The sequence below is a fragment of the Pimephales promelas genome, chromosome 17, assembly GCF_988280905.1.
Source record: "Pimephales promelas chromosome 17, fPimPro1.hap1.1, whole genome shotgun sequence".
Classification (NCBI taxonomy): domain Eukaryota; kingdom Metazoa; phylum Chordata; class Actinopteri; order Cypriniformes; family Leuciscidae; genus Pimephales; species Pimephales promelas.
Genome location: NC_142785.1, coordinates 25,549,834 through 25,565,949, shown reverse-complemented (window position 1 = coordinate 25,565,949; position 16,116 = coordinate 25,549,834). Strand labels below are relative to the sequence as shown.

Here is a 16,116-nt window from a genome sequence, read left to right as displayed (position 1 = left end):
TTTTAGAGAGAAGAAGGAAAAACATAGAAAGCAAAAAAAAAAGGTAATAAAAATGTAAATGTAGTTGGGATCGAAGGAAGGAAGGAAGGAAGGAAGGAATGAAGGAAGGAACGAAGTATGTAAAGCAGAAGGAAGGAAAAACAAATGCAGTAAAAAGTATAAGGAAGGAAAAACAAAGGAAGCTAAATGGAAGAAAACAATTTAAACGTAGGTAGGAAGGAGGGAAGAAAGGAATGAAGGAAGAAAATAAAGGAAAACAAATGCAGTGGAAGGCAGTTCACACAGAACCAGTTTTTTCCCTGCTCTGTGCTAATTTTCCATTGTTTTTTTTTTCAAAGCAAACACGCACTAGACGGACGCCTTAACTAACACAGTCTCATCCCAAGAAGTCATATAACTGACATCTTGGGACGTCTTTTGAGCATACGTCAACATCCGCCTTTCTAGTGTACCCTTAAACGTCGGTTATATGACGATCCCGGGGCGTCATACAACTGACGCTTTACCTTTAACGTCGGTTAGGTGACGGGGTAGGTTTAGGTCTGGGGTAGGGTTAGGATCCGATAACGTCATCTAACCGACGTTTAAGGGTACCTTAAAAAGGTGGATGTTGACGTATGGTCAAAAGACGTCCCAAGACGTCAGTTATATGACGTCTTGGGATGAGACTGCACTGCCTTAACTGTTGTATTCTAAAACCCTGACGCTAAAGTTCAAATAAGTTTGCGCGTTTCCAGGCCGTGTGCTTTTTGCCTTCCACTGACCTATCTCACATTTTTAACAGCAAAAACCACGTTCTGTTTGAACCAGCCCTACGAAAGGAAGTAAAAACAAAGAAAGGGAGGAAAGCAAGAAAGAAAACGAATGAAACAAGGAAGAGGGCAAGAAATAAAGAAAACAAAAAAGTAATAAAATGTATTCTTTGATAGACAATTTGAAGATGTCCATAAACACTCCTCCTCTCAGCTGTTTAGTGCCCATCAGGCTGTGTGTGAGTGTGTGAGGGGAAAGTGTGCTTGGCATGTGATCAACAGTGGGGTCAACCCTGCTTACACAGCAAAGCAAACTAACAGCTGCATTGAACCTCCTTTGGGTAACACACACACACACACACACACACGCACACACACACTGATCAGTACTCACAGAGACAAAATGAAAACATGATTCTGACATCACACAACCACACATACAGTACACCATTTCACATCAGTTCAGCTAAAAAAAAAAAAATAATAATAATAATAATAATTCTCCATTCCCCCAGTCTTGGAAAGCGCTCTCAGGGAAGCGCGCGCGAAGATTGTGATGTGTATTAAATTATTCCCTATAAATGCCAAGTACAGCAAAAATCTGCATTACGCCTCAAAACAATAGTGAGGCGCATATTGTGGAGCGCACCACAGCAAGCCATGCATTCATTATTGAAAAACAAAAAGTAAAAAGGCCCATTAAAATGTCACTTGTGCTCTTTGTGGCTGCGTCGACACATGAGTTTTAGTGTTATAAATGGGCCTTGCGTTATTGTTTATGGTGGCTGCTAGCCGCAGGCTACCCGGCGGTGACTGTAAAGTCCACGGATCACACACCACGAGCCTCCAATGCCGCTCCCTCCCTCTCTATACATCACCCCATGCATATTCATGCCACAGGGCCGCGCTCCAGCCAATCGATCACAACTATAACGCATTTATATCCATGATACATGTGGCTGATTTTTTTGGTGTATAGAAATAAAAAGATATGGCCTAATTAGCAATAAAACGTCGCCGTAGAGTTGGAGGCCGAACGGCGCTTTCGCAGGTGATGTAATTCAGAGCGTGCCGGCTTTGCATCACAGGAACGTGCCCGTGAGGTGAGACTCGATGCGGGGAGGGATGGCTGTCGCTGTGTTTGAGGCTTTCCTGCTGTCTGCTGGCACCGGTTGAAGCTCCTTTGGCATCCGTGGGCATGTTTCTCACCACGCCTCACCTGTGATTAATTATTGACGTCGAGACGAGGATGCAGTAAAGTAAAGCCGCACTGACATGCTACACTGCAGATACGTTACAACAACCCCCCCCCCCCCCCCCCCCCCCAGGCTGCTTCACTATCTCCCCGTCTCTTTTTCTTCTTTTCCCCTGTTTTTCCCTCATGCGCTTTGTCTCTCTCTCTGACAACCTTACCTTAACTCACTCTATCTCACTCTGCCCTGCAGTTTGGCAAATTTGACAAGAGCTTTAAAAACTGAGCGAAATGTCAAAGTTGTCATAAACAGTGTGTGAGATAACAGTGACATAAATAGTGGGCGATAACAGTTTGATTTAAGGGAGAAAAGAGTGTCATCACATCTAAATCTGCCATCAGCGCATCTCGGCCCAGGGTTTGTCGGCTCGTGGCTGCGCACTCATGCAGATGAATGGAGGATTTTAGGTTGAAACTGAGACTGTATTATCTCGCGTTTCACTGCGAGGATGACAATAAGCACCGTAAACGATCCCTGCCTAATCTGTCGGGAAGCACCCGGCTTTCCATCTCAAGTGTGATGCGAGAGCGGAGGATTCTAGTTTTTCCAGGATAACATGATAATAAGGGGAGAAACATAAATAGAAATCTACAATATACAATGGCTCTATGAAAGTGGAAATAATATCCCATTACAGAGGCTTTAACCGAAAATATGAATATGAAGGAATTGCATTACACTAAATATTCTCAAATTCACACAGCGGTCATGGCCGAGGAAACAAACAACCATTGACCAACACATTCTCATCCCAAAAGAACATCTAACTGACGCTTTTGACCATACGTCAACATCCGACGTTTTAGGGTACCCTTTAACGATCCTATACCTTTAGCGTCAGTTAGATGACGTGGGTAGGTTTAGGTCTGGGGTAGGGTTAGGGTTAGATCGCATCATCTAACTGACGTTAAAGGGTACCCTAAAACGTCAGATGTTGACATATGGGCAAAAGCGTCAGTTAGATGACGTCTTGGGATGCATTGACATAACTAATTGTCATCCTCATTTAACTATCTCGATATCGATTTTTAAAATCACACAATAGTTTCCTGCACCACTTTTCAGCAGCTAGACAAGAAGCCCCACAGTTAAATACATGATCCCTTGGCAAGTCGTATTTAACCCGAGTTTGGTATCTGAACTGAATGTGATGAGATAAAAAGAATGTTTACTTTTATCACTGCCGGCTTGGTGTGTTCCTGGCTTTATGAGATAGTAGATTCAGAAAGAACCAGGAAATAATTGCCAGTAGGTAGCGTCAAGTGACGAGGTGAGTCATTGAATCATCCATTCAATGAACCACATGACTGTCCCTACTGTATAAAAGCACTCACAATCTTGCTATTTTTTTCCTTCAGCACAGTTATGATTATTTGTTTTGCTTGTACACATAGGTTTGTGCAAGAAATTCATTTTGATCTGGTAGAAGGGACCTATTATGCGAAATTCACTTTTGCATGGTGTTTGGACCTGTGTCGGCAGTGTGTGTACACAACCACCCTATAGTGATAAAAAAAACACTCCAATTTTTTAATAACCATAAATCATAAGCAGTGTCTCCCAACAACCAGGCCCCGCCCAAAAATGTTGACAGACACTGGCGTTTTAACATATGGTGGGTTCAAGTAAGTCATCTCGTATAGACCATTTCACAAGATGTAAACAACACTGGTCCAGAAACACTTCCTGTTTCAGTTTGTAACTGTTTTCTTTATTTCACATGTAAAGAAAACATCTTAAAGATGTTTGTTTAACTTTTTGATTCAGTTTTAAATGTTCTTTTTTTTTTTTGTAAAGTTTTTTATTGAGCATATAAACATTATACAGTCTTCGATCAACAATACAGGAGAGGCTCAAATATTTTTATATAACTGTACATATAGACAAAAACAAAAACAGACAAAGCGGAAGTAGAATAAAGTTTGGTAGCAGAAGGTACAGTAATAATTTATATGAATAAAGTAAAAGGAAATAAATATTTATACAGATACTGATTGTAAGAAATCTGTAAAGGGTTGCCAGATCTTATAAAAACCTGAGAGATTGTCCTTCAACAAATATCTAATTTTTTCCAAATTTAGAGTATTGGACATGTCCCGAAGCCACATTTTGTCGGTGGGTATTTCTTGTCCTTTCCATGACATCAGGAGTAACTTTTGTTCTGTTGGTTGTATTTTATCCCAGCTTTTATGTAGTGTTAAAAAAACTGAAACAGGAAGTGCTTCTGGACCAGTGTTGTTTACATTTTGTGAAATGGTCTATAGATCGTATTTATTAGTTGAACAAAAATGAATGCCACCACAACGTCATAACGAGTGGGGAGCTCTGGATTTTTTTTTAAAGTCGCGATCTTTACGAGTTGGGGGCGCTGAAGCTAACTGCCTGCACAGAATATGATAGCATTAAAAAATAACAATGTGAAATGTTACGATAAAGTCTGCAGTGCCTCAATAAATTAACTAAAAACATAGAAAAGCAAAGCACATCAAATGCAAATCTTAGCTTCTTCCTTTTCTGTATTAATTCACATAGCTCTCTCTATTTACTCCCGAAATCTGAGCCAGCCGCCGAAGTCGAAGTGGATTAATTTTGTTTTTTGAAGAAAACGCTCCCTCAAATCTACCGGAAATTTGTTTATGTAACGTTACTTACGCACTTCTTAAACTGTGTTTACTCAGCTCTTACGATGATTTTCTGGAGTAAAACTGACGTTTTTTTGTGATGTATAATAAACTTTATAAAACACATCAGTGTATTTTTGCCAATCATTCGGACGGGTCCGCTACAGCAGGCTTGTATTAAAAGTGGATAATACAAGCAGATGGCAGATATGTTATTGTAACCGTAATTAAACTAAACCATACCTGTTTCATCTCCATACAGGATATTCTCTGACTCTGTAGGTATTATTGTTCGACTCCGGGTCGAAATGAACACGTTGGTGAGAGTTTCTGTTTTGAAATAATCATTCCGTGAGATGAGAATGTTCTGACACTGAGTGCGAGGCACAAGCTCATGAGGCTCCGCCCCCTGGGCCGCACAGCAGCAGCTCATTTGCATTTAAAGGGAACACACTAAAACGGCGCATTTTTCTCAGCCCAAAAATAGCCCCATTTATAGTGTCTATATAATGACATTGTAATTATACATGTAGCCTACATTAATATGTTTTAAATTGAATTTCGATTACTGTAGGCTAAAATATGTAGCAGGGCATTCAGTTACTTTTGAAAGGACAATAATAAAGTGTCAGTGTATTTCATAAGATTTAACTTTGTCAGCTATATAAAAAAAAATTGCATTTCCTCACGTTTTACCACTGATTTTTAGTGACAGTCGATATGCATTGGATATTGGCATGACAGTGATGCCCATACCACACCCACTCTCTGCCTTCTTCTCACAGCAATCCACGCCCATTTAAGTTGCATTTTTCAAAAAGATTGTGAGCTAGACTTGAGCTGAAAGAGGGGGGTTTCATGACCCTTTAATACTTTTATGCAGCAAGGATGCATAAATTGATCAAGTGACAGTAAAGACATTTACAATGTTTAAGATAAATGCTGTTTTAAATGTATTTATTCATCAAAGAATCCTGAAAAATATGCGTTTGGGCTTGTTCAGGTCATAGTGTGGTTAACGATAATGACAACAATAATTATGACCTTGATCTTCCACTATTGTGAACCTATGAAATGCTAATGATTAGTCCTAATAAGACTGATTGACGAAATGTATGAATAATAATCAAATATTCAGAAAAAAAAGTAAGAAATAAGAATAATAAGAATAAAAAAAAAAATCTATATTCATGCACTAATTTAATTAACGCAGATGGACTTATAGGCCAGTCTTCCCATGACAATAGCAGCGTCCAGGCTAAATGACACCTTATGAGTTGGTATATGTGTGTTTGTACACATAGTCTCTCTAGACTTCAGGAAGGCGGAGGTAGCGTCTGAAACAGTGGCAGTATGCAGTTATTAATGCCTCGCGTCCCTTGCAGCAATGTCTGCCGCCACAGCTTCATGCTGTATTAATCAGAGCGCCGGCACGGACTGCCCCTCCAACTACACATGATTAAGTAGGACTGGAGCAGTGTTTAAACAGACACAGCCACACTCCCCACTCTGAAACAAGGCTTTTGAGCATCCCCAGGGTACAGGAGGGGGTAATGAATACATCGTTTGGAGAGGCGTTGTGATGCCCTGGAGAGGGCTCTGGAAGAAGAGGACTTCTTTTCCTCCAGCCATTGTGAATCAGGCTCTGGCCCAGGAACAGGCAGGATGGAGCAGCCATATGGACAGGCTGGTGTGGCTGGTGTGTTTGGGTTGGACAGAGGTCCTGACAGAGCTGCCCCACAGAGAGGAAGGGCCAAGTCCGCCGGTCTAGTTTCCGAACGATGCCAGAACAGATCCGGGTCAGTGTGGCTAATGGAAGCACAGGCCCAGGACAGGATGGCCACTGCCAGAGCTGCAGAGCTTGTGGGAGGAAGCTTCCAGCCGGAAGAAGGCAGACATTATGTCACTCCTGTTGCTCACTTGGCAATAACAAGAGCAAGATTTTGATATTTTGCAGTGCAGTGGGTAGGTTTTTTTTTTTTTTTCTTACAGTGAAAAATTTAACAATGCATGAGTGCCATTGCATTACACAGCAAAATATCAAACCAAGTGTCATTTTTTTTAAAACAAGCACACTTTTCAAGCAAAACATTGTTTCAAATTGTAAAACTAAACATATATATATATATATATATATATATATATATATATATATATATATATATATATATGAAGAGTTCAGATGCAAAAGCCTCTAAATGCCATTTGAAATTTTCTTCTAAAATGATGATTTTTATCAAGCTTGTATATTTAAGTTCAGTAATTTCACTTAAATGGCAATGAAGATTACCTATTAATTGTCATTTAAGTGAGATTACTGAACTTAAATATACAAGCTTGATAAAAATGGTCATTTTAGAAGAAAATTTCAAATGGCATTTAGAGGCTTTTGCATCTGAACTCTTCATATATATATACAGTATATATATATATATATATATATATACACACATACATATGTATATATATGGAAACATGACAGGAAAAAACGAACGAACATGCTCTTTGGCAAAGAACTAATACAATGCAGATCTGTATGTACATGCATTGAGAATTTGACTTAGAGCCCAGCAAAAGCGGGGGAGGGACTATTTGCACTTGAGCGAGCTATTGACGAGAGCACTAAATAAATACAATGTCATCAGCCGAGCACTAAATATGCTGAGGTCTCCAACCTGAAATTAAAAATCAACCAGAAGGGAATATTGATGGAACAGGAGAAGCGATAAAATCGGGCAAAATGAGCTTTTGAAACTTTCTCCCTGCCATCGTTGGGAGATGATTGTTTGTGGGGGGTTGCCGTTCTGCCGTGTGATAAAAAATGACTCGCGCCCGCTGCTCGTTTCTTTGTTTCCGCCCTTTTGCTTTACGATTCTCCCGTGAGCAGAGTTTTGCGATGCTACGGCCCGGCATAATTTATTAAAATATGAGTTAATCAATGGCTGATGTCCTTATAGATTACTTTGAAATCATAAAAGAGCCTTGACAGGAAATGCAGAGTAATACAATTTAATTAAACTGCATATCCTCCCCCTGTGCAGCCACCTGATTAAAGTGGCAGTCAAATAAAACAGCATTTAATTGGCATACAACACGAAAGCTGTTTGCATGTTTATTTAACATTGCAGCGTATTAATAAAAAATTAGAACCCTAATTGGCCTAACTTGTGCAGGCAGGAGCAAGCTCCTGGCTCCACTTCCCCCTACAGTTTAATGGACTGTGACTGAAAAATAATCCCAGGCTAGTTTAATATTTCTGCAGTCATACTTGATGAAAATCCCTGCTCCTATTGGCCAAGAGCCACACATTAAAAAGCAATCATGGATACCTGGGCCTGCTGGTGAGAATCCCCAGTGGAAAGGACCACTTGGAGCGGCATGGCAGAGAGAACTGTCCCGGCAGGGGGAGGGCGAGGATCATTAGCGTTTTGCATATCTCCAGTGTGCCATTCCGCGGCTTCGTCCCTAGCCAGCTTCTCCCCTCAACATTTCAGAACCCCGTGTCGTCCCAGCTGGCATGTCACCAGAGACAGCTGGAAAGCCCCCTCCCCCGTGTGCTCTCTCTCTCTCTTGCTTCACATTTGTGTGCACGGACCGCCAAAATGAGTGCAGCTTTGATCAGTGACCAAACATCTCAAATGAGCTGAGCAAACGTCTAGCCCAATGAGACCCTCACTGTCCCTGCTACTGCAGTTTCTTTTTTAAGATTTACAACAACAGCCTGGATTATAGTCAATAGTAAAGGAAAAATTTGATATTACATTATGGTAACTTCATAATAAGGTTTCATTAGTTAACATTAGTTTACTTGACATCATTTTCAACTAAAAACTGAAAATCTTTTTGGCCATTCATTTACAGTAAATGACAACTACTATTTGGGGGCCTGGAAATGCAAACTTTTGAAATTTTTTTGAAAATGACACCATAATCATGTAAGCTACATGTAAGCTACAAAAAATAAAAAATAAAAAAAATAAAAAAAAAATAAGCTAATTTGTGTATGTGTATAACCTGTTGGCAATATAGGCCTATAGACTGCGAATAGTGTTTCTTTGCAAAGTGACATCGCCAACTACTGGCCTGGCATAAAGACAGCGTTTTTGCAGATTTGTGTGAATGGGATTGTTTTGACAACATTAATTGCAACAGAAAACTTTTTAGCGTTTTGTTACGGTGTAAACATACTCTAAGTGAAAGGAGAAAACAAGGGACAGGTGGAGTTAATCAATTAACAAATTAGGAACTATGGAAACAAACCTAGGAGGAACCATGACAACTAATGAACAGGGACAACGGAAACAAGAACTAACCCAGGTAAAACAGGGGAGATACAAACTAAAAAGAAACCTCGAGTGACACGTATTAATATTCACTGAGAAAATACCCAAATAATACATTAATAATCTAAAGTTAATTCAAATACATTACTTTATTTCCTTCTACTTTGTGGCAGACAAAAAATAGAATAATTCTCACATGATAGAATAATTGACAATGAATTTTGACATTAATTGACATTTTCCTCAGGACAAAAACCCCATTCTTAAACACGTATTCATGCCACTTCGCATAAAGACCTCTGGCATCCTCTTGTTTAAGCAAGAATTCACAACAATCAACAAACAGACAAGTCTATCCACACAGAAGAAACGACTGGATTCTGAGAAAAACGGAGAGACATAGACATATTTCTGACAGCCGCACTGTATCACACCCCAACAATCACTCAAAAGCATCAAAAAGCACCTTCCCAGACTTGATTCATTTATATTGTATAGCAAGTGCTGCAACTTGATTTAGAGGGAGAGAAAACACCAAGAAAGAAATAAGGCTAGCTGCAAGCGTATAGTCTGTATGCTAGTGAGGATTCTTTCCTCAAGAAGACTGGAAATTTGCCGCTGTTCTTGATCTGCTCTGTTTTGTCACCCACAGCTGCCAGAAGATTCCCAGGAGTCAAGAGTCACACAGTCTTCAAGTTCAAACTCCTCTGTCAGTTTTCATTTACTGTCTGTCTCTCTGTGTGTGTGTGTGTGTGTGTGTGTACTCTGAGGATGACAGTAACTGAGAAATGAATGTCGTAAGGTGATGAAAGCATATATTGAATCTAATCGCTACTAGATAAGGGGAATAAATCGTGTGTGACAATAAAACCACAATAGTCACATTAAACACTAAACTTAATTTAGACTGGATATTTAGAACCATTGTTTAGCTTAAAAAAAAAGACTTGCACCTGTCCTACAAATAAAATCCAAAATGGCCAATAAAGACAAAAGCTTTTTATGCAAGTTTAAACAATTCTTTTTATTGAATAGCTAATTAAAACAATAGAAAAAGCCTAGGGTTTTTTGTATGGAATTGTCCTACTATAAGAAAATGTTGTATGTAATAAATAAAAAGCAGTTTCTTATTGCGTCTTCTAATAACAATTTTGCAACCAGTGCTAAAAATGTTTTTGGCGGAGCTGAAGTGGTAGGCGGAGTTTCCTTTACAGCACTACACAGGCAGCAGTTCGCCCCGAGTCTTCAAACTACACGAGCAGCCAGCTGGTAGCATTAAACTAAATACGGAAAAGTTGCATTTATCCTACCATGCTACTGTACAAGTTGCGGCAGCATGTGAGTTATGCTTAACAATAATAAAAGTATAACAGCCGCATTCTGAGTCTGATATTGTCATTTGTTTTTATCCAAGGCCGTATAACAAGCATTTTTAGCTTATATCATTATTAGCTAATAACAAAGGCGTAGGTTGATGACGCAGTGATGAGCTGAATGAAGGGACTTGCTGTCAAGCTAATGGATCTAATAATGTTTATGGATGAGTACAAATATTCATGTTTTTTAACATTACAGTGGAGCAGGTTGCGATTGCTAAAGAGAAAGACATCACACGCGAGTCCCTCAGATTTAAAGGAATAAGGACATTTATTTTTATCGAACTACCCGCAAGTGCTGGATTACTCGCACAGGTCAGTTTAGAATTTGCTTTTGCAAAGAAGGGAACAGCGTCTTTTCAACATTTAGACCACACCAGCTACAGTGTTTGAGGACAGGTCAAGGTATTTCCAGGCGGACAAAGGCGGGCATTAGGAAAACGTGTTACCCTGTGATGTGTAGCCATAACAGAAGAGGCATTCGAATTCCTGATGACTCGTTTAGGTGGTTCATAGTCGATCCTTTCTTTCGCGAGACAATAACTTTATTTATTGTGCACTTTTGGCTTCACAGCTTCACAGACAGCTACATTATACATTGTATGAAAGGTAATATTTGAAAAAGTATAATCGGGCACTTTAAAAAACACTAATATTGTTAAAAATATTACAATTTGAAAAACATTTGAAAATGCTGTCATTACTGCTTTTTTTTGACTCTTTTATAATAATGAAACTCACTGACCTACGTTTTTTAATAGTAGAGCAAATATACAAACAAATAAATTATATTTGTCATTATACGGTATTGTTCTCTAGACACACACCAGATTCAACCTGCCACCAGTTGAAAACCACAAGTACAATGCATTGATTTTTAACACATGATAAATGCTCACATATAACCAGTCACATTCGATGTCCTTAATGGAGGAAGTGCCTTTGAATGTGTGCGAGTGAATGTGACCGCGTATGTGTGTGCTTGTGTGTAAGTCACAAATAGCGTGATCCCTTTGCTACCCTCAGGATACCTTGTATTGGAAAATCCAGCATAGGAGGTCTAATTGAGGAGCTTGGGGAGAGGGTCTATTAAAGATCAAAGCTGATTGATTGGGCCTGAACTGACAACCTGTGTTCTCCTGTGAACTGACCACATGGAGGCATTCCCTTAACAAGGCCTGGGTCAGGCAGGACCAACACACAGACAAACACGCACAAGCATTCAAAGATAAAAAGAAGCGATCTTTAGATCTTTAATATTTCTGGAAATTGTGCCAGAGCTGGAGGCTTTGGAAAATTAAATGACTGTGACATCCTGACTGGCATCACAAAGGGATTTCAATGTTACATCTCATCCAAAAATCACTACAATTCATGCAGACTGAAAATCAGCCAGTGACAGTGAATGTGTTTGATGTTTCAGGGCCAGAAAACTCACAGATGCCGTTCTAAACAAATACATCAATGTGATCTGCCAACAAAAAACAACAACAACAACAAAAAAACGCATTGAATCCCATAAACCGCAGCAGTGGGTGAAAATAAACAACTCCAAAATCCTCCAACCATCCATCCATTCATCCATCCATTTCAATGTTATACGGTAGGGGGCGCTATTACGCATCTTCTGAAAAAGTGCTGAATCTCCTGATCAAAACACAGGTGAAGAAGAAGCAGAAACAAGTAACAGCAAACGTAATCATATATGTAGCCTATGTAAAACAACACCTCAAACAGCATATAAATCAAAATTACCGAATGAAACGTTGATCCAGGATAAGGACTGTGAAGGGTTAATGGACTGGCCTATCCATATTTGTTTTGGTGATCGTTCTGAATCCCACCTCTACATAGTCTGACAAAAACGCGATTTTCTCAGCTTTTTCCTCAAAATGTTTTTAATTTTATGAAACTTGAGAAAAAGAATGCATGAAGCTAGAATAAAATGGGGTTTCTGTTTTGTTCAAAAAGCAGAGTCGTTCTTTCTTTTGATATATTGCATGTTCTCATACAAGAAAAAAAATTCTGGGGGCCATGAACATTTTGAAAAAAAATAAATAATAAAATGCTGGCGGTGGCTGGCAACTTTAACAAAAAAAAAAAACGCTGGCGGAGAAAGAGTTAATTGCGTTACAATTCAAAGTACAAATCTGTAGGGATCCTTTTTTATACCTCAGTTTAAATTCAGGAATTGAATTGGAATTCTCAATTCAAGTACGAATGACGCAAAACACCAACTCTGACTCACTATTCTTCGAAAGTGTATTTTATTTAGCACAAGACCTCTGGAAAAGACCCTGCTAATGCAACTCATTACTTGGTGCCACAACTGGCTGACACTCTGACAGCTCTCAAGAAAGGATGTAAGCCGGGTTCATAACATTACATATCAAGGACCAAACCGTTTGGAAGGGAAAGGTAGTGAGATATTTATGAGGAGATACACAGGTCACTGTAGGGAGTGTATCATTTATGCCTAGCATCTCTAAAAAAGATATGATGAAGTATTCATGAAGAGTCTGAAACACACCTGTTCGTCACGTCCTCAGAAAGCCTAAAGTTAAAAGATCGTACCATGCATTAACAAAACAGATCAAAACCTATAATAACCCAAATAAAAAGGGGTAATGGGAGTGTTGGAGCTCAAAGAGTATCCATGCATACTCCATCATTGTAGCTATTACACTTTAGGTGCGGAAAAGCAGACTGCCTCTGTTTTCTCCCAAGGCTGTCCTCCAGGCCAGCCAGCCACTCGCCAAGCATCAATCAAGCACTGTGTCCTGGTATAGAACCGATCGATGGCCAACACAGCATCTCATTGATAGAAGACAGCTCCTGACTAAGATATAGCATAACTTTTCTGCTGCCTAGTCCAGCAATAATCTCCAAGGTCAATGGGAGACGTTCAAGATGGCAGCATTACACGAATCCTGGGGTTTGAAGCCATCGCGTGCACCAGGGAAATCGTTAAATCCATAACGGGCAGCTCAAAAGCAGGGCTTGTGACAGGAGGCATCTTATGCATGAAATTCTGATCTCGCCTGCCTGAGAGGCCAAACAAACTTGACCTGGACGAGACAGCTTACGGGAGATCTGAGTAGGGCACTTCCTTTAATTACAGCCATACAAGCTACAAGCCTTTCTTTTTTCTTTTTTTTTTTAATTATTGGGTTATCAACATGCCAACTTTAAAGGGTTAGTTCACCCAAAAATGAAAATTCTGTCAGTATTTACTCACCCTCATGTTGTTCCAACCCTGTAAGACCTTCGTTCATCTTCGGAACACAAATTAAGATATTTAAGATATTAAGATCGCTCCTGCATACAGTCCGTAGGCTTCATGAGGGACTGGCTCTTGCTGTCCCCGAAAAGTCATTAAAGACATCGTTAAAATAGTCCAAGTGACTACAGGGGCTCAATCTTAAGTTTATCAATCGACGAGAACACTTTTGTGCGCAAAAAAACAACAAAAATAATGAGTTTATTTCAACTATTAGTTTATTTCTCCCTCTGCGCGAGTCAGGTTACTAGTTTAATAGCGCAAGCTTCTGTTATTGTACGTCACACGCATCACACACACATGACCAGCGTCGGCCAATAGTGAGCCTACGTGTGACGTAGCTCTACGCAATCACACTACGTTAACTGACTACAGGCCCATGGAGAAGGAAGTGAATAGTTGAAATAAAGTCGTTATTTTTGTTGTTTTTTTGCGCACAAAAGTGTTCTCGTCGTTTGATAAACTAAAGATTGAGCCCCTGTAGTCACTTGGACTATTTTAACGATGTCTTTAATGACTTTTCAGGGACAGCAAGAGCCAGTCCCTCAAGAAGCCTATGGACTGTATGCAGGAGCGCTCTTAATATCTTAAATATCTTAATTTGTGTTCCGAAGATGAACGAAGGTCTTACGGGGTTGGAACAACATGAGGGTGAGTAAATACTGACAGAATTTTCATTTTTGGGTGAACTAACCCTTTAATGGCCATGTGTGTATTTCAAACAACTTAAGTTGTGACAACTTAAGGAGTGAATTCAATAAATTATCATTTATCTGAGACTTAAATCCAGGAATCAGTCCTGAATGTGTTATTACAGACATACTGATCCTCAAAATAACAAAAAAAGTCACTATTGTGAGATTTGTAAGCCCCGATTACTAGATAAAATGCATTCATGAGATGTGGTCACACTTTTGAAATAAAGCACTTGAGATATAAATCATAATTTGTGATATCTGAAGTCACAATTACGAAAAAATAAATATTCAATTGTTAAAGCCATGACAAATTTGAGAAATAAATATGCACTTGTGTGATTTAAAGTAAAAAATATGAGAAATAAATATGCATTTGTGAGTTAGTCACAATTATGATAAAATAAATGTCATGAGAAATAAACATGAACGTGTAAAATATAAAGTTGCAATTATGATAAAATACATATTTGTGAAATATAGAGTCATAATTTTGTGGCATAATGTGAGTTTTAAAGTCACAATGCACATGCACATTTGTAATAATTTGAAATAATTATGCATTTGTGAGATATAAAAGTTATATCAGGTCTGTTTCTAAATCAACTGGTATATGGAGTATGTTGCCCCACACACATCACATACACAGTGTGCAAATGGCCCCAGTGGCCTGTGGCATGAGAGGGGCTATGAGAGCTGGCCATTAGGGAAGAGCTATAGGTATGCACAGGGCTCAGGTAATTAAGTGCAAACGCAGGCAGGGAAAGCAGGCCTCCAGATTTATGTGGCGTAATACTGCTCACACTGCATTCCACCACCTCCTCGGCCCAATCTCATAAAGCATTAACTACCTGACCATTCAAATGCACTCCATCATTCTCTTTTCAGCTCTTGTTTTTCCACCGCCTCACTCTTGTTCTCTCCCTCAGTCTTTCTCTTTCTGCCTGCCTGCTCTGCCAGCAGGTACTTCTCCTCCACTGGCATAATGTGCCACCTGCCTGTCTGACAATGCCAGGCCAAGACATCAGTGATAGGGAAAGGCCGGAATAACAAGTTTGTTTTCTCTTTCTTCTCTCCCTCGACCCTCATTTTTCACGACAACGCAGATTAAAGACATTTCCGTTCAGGGTCGTGAGGAGGGAGCGGCTGGGGTGGGGGGAATCTTCGATCAGTCTCTCTTATCTTGGCGGGGGTTCATAAAACCCATTGGCCCCATATGTTTTGCTATATTGAATCACACGCAGAAGGTTTTGATGTAAGGCAGCATCCAGAAACACGACGTGTTTAAGTTACCATTACTGAGTTTGAAACTCAAAAGCAGTGAACCTGCTTTTAGGACAGTTCACTCAAAAATGCAGATGTCGTCATTATTTACTCACCCTTAAAGGGTTAGTTCACCCAAAAATGAAAATTCTGTCAGTATTTACTCACCCTCATGTTGTTCCAACCCCGTAAGACCTTTGTTCATCTTCGGGACACAAATTAAGATATTTTTGATGGAATCTGAGAGCTGGATCACTCCTGCATACTAGTCCATAGGCTTCTTGAGGGATTGAAACTTGCCGGCCTCGAAAAGTTATTAAATACATCGTTAAAATAGTCCAAGTGACTTCAGTGGCTCAATCTTAACTTCATCAAGCGACGAGAATACTTTTTGTGCGCAAAAACAAACAAAACTATTCACTTCCTTCTCTATAAGCCTCTAGTCAGTTAACGTAGTGTGATAGCGTAGAGCTACGTCACACGTAGGCTCACTATTGGCCGACGCTGGTCATGTGTGTGAATAGTTGAAATAAAGTCGTTATTTTTGTTGTTTTTTGCGCGCAAAAAGTGTTCTCGTCGTTTGATAAACTTAA

General features: G+C 39.6%; 1 protein-coding gene across 22 annotated transcripts in view; it reads right to left on the bottom strand.

The window, feature by feature from the left end:
* Nucleotides 1-16,116, bottom strand: part of rbfox3a (RNA binding fox-1 homolog 3a) — a 494,366-nt gene that overhangs the window by 158,663 nt on the left and 319,587 nt on the right. The window lies entirely within an intron of this gene.